This window comes from Periplaneta americana, chromosome 3 (genome assembly GCF_040183065.1).
Source record: "Periplaneta americana isolate PAMFEO1 chromosome 3, P.americana_PAMFEO1_priV1, whole genome shotgun sequence".
NCBI lineage: Eukaryota > Metazoa > Arthropoda > Insecta > Blattodea > Blattidae > Periplaneta > Periplaneta americana.
Genome location: NC_091119.1, coordinates 120,327,482 through 120,335,544, shown reverse-complemented (window position 1 = coordinate 120,335,544; position 8,063 = coordinate 120,327,482). Strand labels below are relative to the sequence as shown.

Sequence of the window (8,063 nt, the reverse complement as noted above, 5' to 3'; positions counted from 1 at the left end):
TAGCCACTTGCAGTCTCCAGTTACATAAACAGCTTGCTATCAGTGATATACAGTTCAATATCATTAATTCGACTCCTCACAAAATGAATATGGAATGTTACTAAATATAAGCAGTTAAAAATTATTTACTCACACAGATTAAGAAAAGAGACTACAACTGTTTACTTCTTGTCTCAAATATTTGTCACACTTGCTTATGAAGGGACACATCACTTGCTGCAGTTTCCATTGAGAAATGGAGACAGTATTTCTCTGAATGCTATTTTGCAGTTCTTCCAGGTTATGTGGAATATTTTTGTACATTTTGTCTTTTAGAGTTCCCCAGAGGTAAAAAGCACAAAGGGGTTAGGTTGGGGGAAGAATGGGGCCACACATTCCTTCTGATAATTGTGTCCTTGAATACTGTATGAAGTCCATTCATACAATAGTCAGATGCAGAATTCTGTTGGAAGAAGACAAAAAGCATGCTGTCTCTACTACAGGATTCTGCAACAGCACTCCGAATATTCTATACATGGACTTAATACAGTATTCGAAGATAGAATTACCAGTAGGAATGTGTAGATCTCTCGATCCTCAGACCTAACCCCTTGTGGCTTTTGTCTCTGGGAACTCTAAAAGAAAAAGTGTATCAAAATAATTCATATATCCTGAAAGAACCGACACATCACCTCTTTTTCTCAACAGAAACTGCAATTTGTATTGTGTCACTTGTTGTAAGGTGCTACAAATGTTTGGATATAGAAAGGAGTCAGTTTCAGCATCTCCTTTCTTAATTTGGGTCAGTAAATGATGTTTTAACTACTTATATTTAGTAATGTCGTAAATTAATAGTGGCGTGTTGAATTACCATTTCTGCCACATCTGTGTGGCTATTATTCCATTTAAATTTATGGCTAAACAGCTTAATTTGCAAAAAGAAAAAGAAAATTCAAGATTTCTAAATTTCAATTAATTGGAGTAAAGCTGCTCAGCCAAGAGGTGTGTCTCTACATTACGTTTCTCTACTTTATTCACCCAGCACTTTCAGAAATATCAGTTACTGCAAAACAACCATTAAATTAGGCAATATCGCTATTGGATATGAAGTACTGTATGATAAACTAGAAAAAATGTACCATAATGAATCTGACTTAAAATAGAATATCGGATTCATCTTTCTATGATACTGACATTCCAATTATAGTGATATCTCTTCCATGAGTATGTGAAGGCTAAGGTTTTATATACAAGGTGGATGCACAAAAATGAAACTGGTAATAGATCATGTAGAGAGATTTGAAAAATCTAAATAAGCTTTTTCTCTAACATTCACCATTTTAGAGAAAATTGTTATATTTCTATGAAGCATTTGGCAACATCATGGCTGCTGCAATAACTCTAAGCAAGCACGGCCTGCACTCCTTACCTTCCTCTTCCCCTCCCCCTCTACTGTACTCAATCGGTGACACGACAGTGTGCTGCGTTAAAAGATTTATTTGAACGATGCTATTATTCCATTTAAATTCATGGCTAAACAGCTTAATTTGCAAAAGAAAACGAAAATTCAAGACATTAACTGTTCAGATTATTTTTACCTATTTGTTTGTATAGCAATCAGCCATTTCTCAGGCCATTACCGTGCAATAGAGGGCTGCAAATATTGGGCAAAGACTATTTTTTTTCTTGCTTAACGATGCTTCATCGAAGGAAAAGTGTAATAATACTTACTTACTTACTTACAAATAGCTTTTAAGGAACCCGAAGGTTCATTGCTGCCCTCACATAAGCCCGCCATCGGTCCCTATCCTGTGCAAGATTAATCCAGTCTCTATCATCATATCCCACCTCCCTCAAATCCATTTTAATATTATCCTCCCATCTACGTCTCGGCCTCCCCAAAGGTCTTTTTCCCTCCGGTCTCCCAACTAACACTATATGCATTTCTGGATTCGCCCATACGTGCTACATGCCCTGCCCATCTCAAACGTCTGGATTTAATGTTCCTAATTATGTCAGGTGAAGAATACAATGTGTGCAGTTCTGCGTTGTGTAACTTTCTCCATTCTCCTGTAACTTCATCTCGCTTAGCCCAAAATATTTTCCTATGCACCTTATTCTCAAACACCCTTAACCTATGTTCCTCTCTCAGAGTGAGAGTCCAAGTTTCACAACCATACAGAACAACTGGTAATATAACTGTTTTATAAATTCTAACTTTCAGATTTTTTGACAGCAGACTAGATGATAAAAGCTTCTCAACCGAATAATAACACGCATTTACCATATTTATTCTGCGTTTAATTTCCTCCTGAGTGTCATTTATATTTGTTACTGTTGCTCCAAGATATTTGAATTTTTCCACCACTTTGGAGGATAAATCTCCAATTTTTATATTTCCATTTCGTACAATATTCTGGTCACGAGACATAATCATATATTTTGTTATATTTAACATATAGAATCACCTCTTAAATTTTGATACAGAGGTTACCAATCTATACTGTATATGGGCTATTCCATATGAAATCGATCAGTAAAAAACCTCGCATTTTTTTTATACTCTAATTTTTTCCCTATTTATAGAAGGTGCTGAGGAGAGTGCATTTGCAAAAATATACTATCGAAATTCAAACGGTTTTCGTATTGTTGAGCGACAAATTTAGCTATTTTAGAAAAACAAGCCTCTTTCAGCGCTCAGAACTCTGGAACCATTTACTGTAGAACATTGAACGAGAGCTCATTTTGAAGCTGACATTTGGTAGGTTATGATAAGAAGTAATCCTTATTTTTATTGTGTACAGAGAGACAGATAATCTGATTTTACTTACTTTTATGCGTTTGGTTCATTTGTAAAAATGTAAAAAAATACTGAGAAGAGGAATTCGGCATTGTTTGCTTAGTGGTATGGCAATAAGTTTCGAGGGTATTAAATAAATTATTTTCACATGCCTAGACTTGAATGGTGCAGTACCACACACACTGGCCGAGAGATGATGCATTGGGCGTCATTTTACTCCTGTGTTTATGAAAATTTGTGATAAAACTAGCGCAGCTATGCGCTACTAGACGAAACATCACGTGTTTGTCTCCTGGCCTTGCTTGTCTCAGCTAGCTCCCGTCTCACAGTCAACTGGTTAGTTCATGCACGTACTATTTATTTTCTTTATTTGATATTTTCAATACTTTCTTATCAACATACCATCAGTAAAAAATATGTGTTTATTTGTACTTTCAATGCGGAATCTAACTATATATTTTTAAAATATTTTTTCCTAGGCAAAGGCATCTTAATGAGGAAAAATCTAAATTTCTCCATTTCCATAAAAAGTAAGAAAATCTGTTTATATGTCAATATAAACTTTAATTTCTCAGCATCAAAATAAACAATGATTTTGATCATTGGGTGAAAGGATTTCGGAGCTACAACAGTTTAAAGTTGCTAATTTTATGAAAATACGATAAATTTAAATATTTTTAATTTAAACATTATGAAGTTCTGATGCCTCAAACTTTGCACAAAGCATTGTATCACAGTTCTCTATGTACAGAAAAAGTTTCATTGTATTTAGAAATTGTAAGGTCAATTTTCTCTATATTTCGGTCGATTTGAGATGGAATAGCTCATATGCAGAGTGGCCCACTTAACTCTTTCACCTCCGATAGCATGTGAAATATTTCAGATATATACAGACCAACAATTACAAGTTAAATTACATCGAAGGGGACATCTGATAGAATGTATTTTTTGTACATGAAATAATTTTCAAGATATTAGAGTCAACTTCCTTTTTTTTTTTTTTTATTGGGAACCAACTACAGTAACTTCTCTCTCATCCAGACAGTAGGGAGGTAATTATTATTGGCTACTCACATACAGTACAGTATGTACCTTCTTCCTCAGCGTCACTTAGTTTCTTCCTCCCCTCTACTTGCAACCCGGTCCTGCTTTCAATCAAGCACAGGGTGTGTGCGGAAGAAGTTCACCATGCTTTCTAAGACATTTACTGATAAATGCTCGAAGTTTACTTATTCTTTAAAAGAAAAGCTGGATATTTATCTCCCCAGCAGATATACAATTGTGACGAAACTGGTTTAAATATCAAATGTCCACCGAAAACTTTAGAATCTACATCATACAAAACTACACCTGGTTTCAAAATCCAAAAAGAAAGTGTGACTGTATTAGCTTGCTCCAATGCATCAGGGGCAAATAAAATTCCCTTGATGGTAAATCTGCTAAGTTTAGAGCATTGAAAAATCTTATGCATGATCTATCTACCTGTCTATTATATGAGCCAAAAAAAATATTCCTCAACAAATGGATTGTCCCCCAAAAATTGACAATGCTCCATCACATGCATCAGAAATGGAACTAATCTCAGGAGGAATTAGAGCTGTTTTTCTACTCCCAAATTGCACTGCTGTGGAATCAGGGAGTTTTACAGAATTTCAAATGTCTTTATAAACAAAAGTTAACCAAACATCTTGTTAAAGCTGATGAAGACTCCATACCCATTCAGCTCATAAAGATAACGATGAAAGAGGTAATTTACTGGGCTACAGAGTGTTGGAGTTTAGTATCATGCACTCTGATTATACAGTCATGGACATGTCTTTGACCGAACGACAATGACATGAATGCATCAGAGGATGATGGCAACTTGGGAGAAATTTCACATGCCGTAGTTTACTCAGCACTAAAGATTGCTCTAGCTTATTTGCAACAGCACAATGCGTCAAATAAAGTGTTGGCGGGATCACACTGCTTCCCTTTATTAAACGTGGGACTCTGTCACTACGTTACACATTTCGTTTAAATACCACAAAGGAATTATTTTATTTTAAGGACAAAGTTACTTCAGTGAGTTATGAAAGTGTCTTTTTTATTCCATTTTATTTACTAACGAGCGAAGAATATTGTTATTCTCTGACATAGAGAACATTTATTTTGTGATCGAAGTTTTCTTTCTTTAATCCTGTAAAGAATATACTGTTTACGTTTTTATGGGGCTCAAGCACAGCAATCTATTTTATTTTACTTGGTTATTTAACGACGCTGTATCAACTACAAGGTCATTTAGCATCAATGGAATAGATGATATTTGGCGAGATGAGGCCGAGGATTCGCCATGGTTGGGGGAAACCTCAGAAAAAACCCAAGCAGGAATCGAATCCGCGCCCAAGCACAACTGGATCAGCAAGCAGCGCCTTAGCCATCTAAGCTATACCGGTGGCTCTGCAGGATATTCTGAATTGCCAGTTTTTAGTTTTCATAAAGAAATAAGTTATTATTTTATGCATAACAGTAGCTCGTATATTGTTTGCAAGTATTCTTTACATTATATTTGGTTAACATGTAGGCTAACGAAGTTCATTTTGCTTTGTAGAAATGCGTAATTTTCTCGAAATTTCTAGAAGATTCATGCGTTTTTATTTTTTCAGATGGAGAGCTTTAAGTTTATTCTGATGGTTTATATAAAATGTTTAAGAATATACTGATTTAACTACTGTAAACGGTGGTTTAATTACTGTATTATTCAAATGTTCACAAATATTTTCTTATCACATCAATTATACAAACGATGCAGGGATAGTTAACTAAGTTCTGTACCATCCTGCAGTAAGGCGTGGCTTGTGAAATCACGTGAATGCCAGATGACGTAACAGACATGATATAGCAATGGATCACAGAGAAGTTTCGTATTGCAAATGCTGTGTTAGCTCTGTCTAATAACTGACTACCTTACTGACTGAATGTCCCCAGTAAGAGTAAACATAAATAATGTCTGATGCATCCTTCCTTATGTCTAGTTCTTAATGTTGATGTAATTGAAGATCAAACACACCCACAGTATTGTACATTATCCAATACAACCCTTATTTCTTCAGTTCTCTACTGGACAATTGAATGATAAGACATCGGCAAAGTGTTTTGGGTCAGCTCTCTAGAAGGTGTGTATGGAAGCTTGATGGGAATATAATGGTGAAGCAGTGCGCAGTCTCGCCCGTTCTCGTACTACGTGATGACGTCACGTGGGAAGCACAGCGAACACTCTCTCAGCTTGCTAGCTTAGCTCAGCTCAACTCCGTAAGGTTTTGGAAGTGGATTAGGTTAATTGATTATGAATACCAAGAAATCACAATCAAATATGGAATTTTATATTACTTGTTAGTAATTAAATACACTAAGTTTTATTAATTCTGTATGTTTAAAACATAACAATTTTAAGGACAAGAGGTCGATACTGTCACCCTATTGGGAATTTAAAATAATATGCGTGGAAAAAAAATCTGAATCTAAATTTAAAAAATAATAAATTCACCAAAATTCAGATGTAATAATTCTTCAGTTCGTCTACAATAGACCTACACATTATATTTAACAGTAAATAATTGAATTATTGAAACAGCAGTACAATTTGTGGGAAAAATAACTATAAAGCTACCTACTAAAATTAATTTTACATTACACATTCAGTTTATGACAAATAGGGCCGGTTTCGCCAACCTTCACTAAGGTTTTAATGATTCATTAATTTATTTACTGGTTCAATAAATCATTTTTATATCTCGCCAACCATCTTTAGCCTAACGAACCAGTAAAAGTATCATATTTAGTGATAGAAATTTCCGTCTTTAAATTTTTAATGGTTCATTAGTTCCAATATAAAATGGCAGAACGTTTCGATGCAGAATTGTTACATCTGGAACTGCTCGAAAATTAAGAGTCAGATGGAGATAATGTTAACCGTTTAAGAAATGATCATTTTGAAAATTTGAATGACACAATTCACGAAAGATACTGCGTCACGAAGATCGTGGTACTCAAAATTTTAGAAGAAATTGATCATAGGTTAGAATATCATAAAAACAACTGAGACAAAGCTGAAAACTAGTCATCTAGGTAACATACAATTGAGTTTTTATTTTAACACATGAAAGTGATTCTTATAATTACATACCTAAGAAATATTAGTAAATTAATAGACTACACAATGTGCATTCAAACATAACAAAACTTAATTGGTATATTAACTTTCATTTATTAGAATTATATTATAGCTAGTGATAAGATATGTTTGCACTGGCTTTAAAATAGAAGCGAAAGAACTGGATTCATGGAATTTATAATCGTTTTCTTTCCAAAGGAAAATTAATTTTCCAGCAGGATAACCACCCCCCGCACATCGCATAAAGGTTCAAAGACGGTTCATGGAAAGGCATGAAAAAGAGGAGGATTGACTAATATCAAGACAACCCACCTCAAAATCCAAATCAGTGTTGTGGGATCAAGTTCTGGCTACCTGGAAAGATCTCGCTGAGGACCAGAACTATTTCTGCAATCTGATGGACTCAATGCCCCGAAAATGCCAGGAAGTGACAGACGTCAATGGCATGTGGACAAAGTATTAGATCCACATGCGTATTTTTCTTTAATTTGTTTATTTATCTTTGTTGTATTTCGGGAAGAAAATTGTTCTCCTAGTGGAGCCAGAGTTGCGAAATAATTCGTTTCACTACAAAAAAAAAATACAAAATGAAGAAAGGTAACATGCAGTGGCGATTTCTCTTAAGGAGCACAGGAGCAGTGCACCACCTCTTCAAATAACATGTTTTTAAATTTATATCAATGAGCTGCAATAGACTATGTGAGCAACATAATTCTTTATTATAATAATATGTAAAAATAACACTGCACGTATACTGGTCTTGTTGACGCCTGGGAATTATGTTTACCGCTCGACACTTGCGGCACACTGTTCCATTGGAGCATGCGCAGTAGTGCTGTTTCACTGGCAGGCTTTGGAGCATGGTAGGGAGGCAATACAATGTGCATAAGAGGGGTTAGGAGCACTTTCAGATCTGTTCTCAAGCTGTCTGCAGTAGTCGTTAGATCGTTACATCACAAATGTTACAATGAATAGTGTGCAAAATCTTTTAAATATGTAATTTTCTGTAAGACCTTTACACGAAAAGATCAAAATAAAGAAGATGGGTACACCTGCACATGAATTAAAATTACAAGTGGCGAAGCATAGTAATAGAGAAGAGAAAAGAAAATTGAACATTCGGACTTACGA

General features: G+C 35.0%; 1 long non-coding RNA gene across 1 annotated transcript in view; it reads right to left on the bottom strand.

Annotated features, from left to right (window-relative positions):
- LOC138696466 (uncharacterized) overlaps positions 1 to 8,063 on the bottom strand; it is a 35,541-nt gene that overhangs the window by 5,929 nt on the left and 21,549 nt on the right. The gene's annotated exons all lie outside the window — the stretch shown is intronic.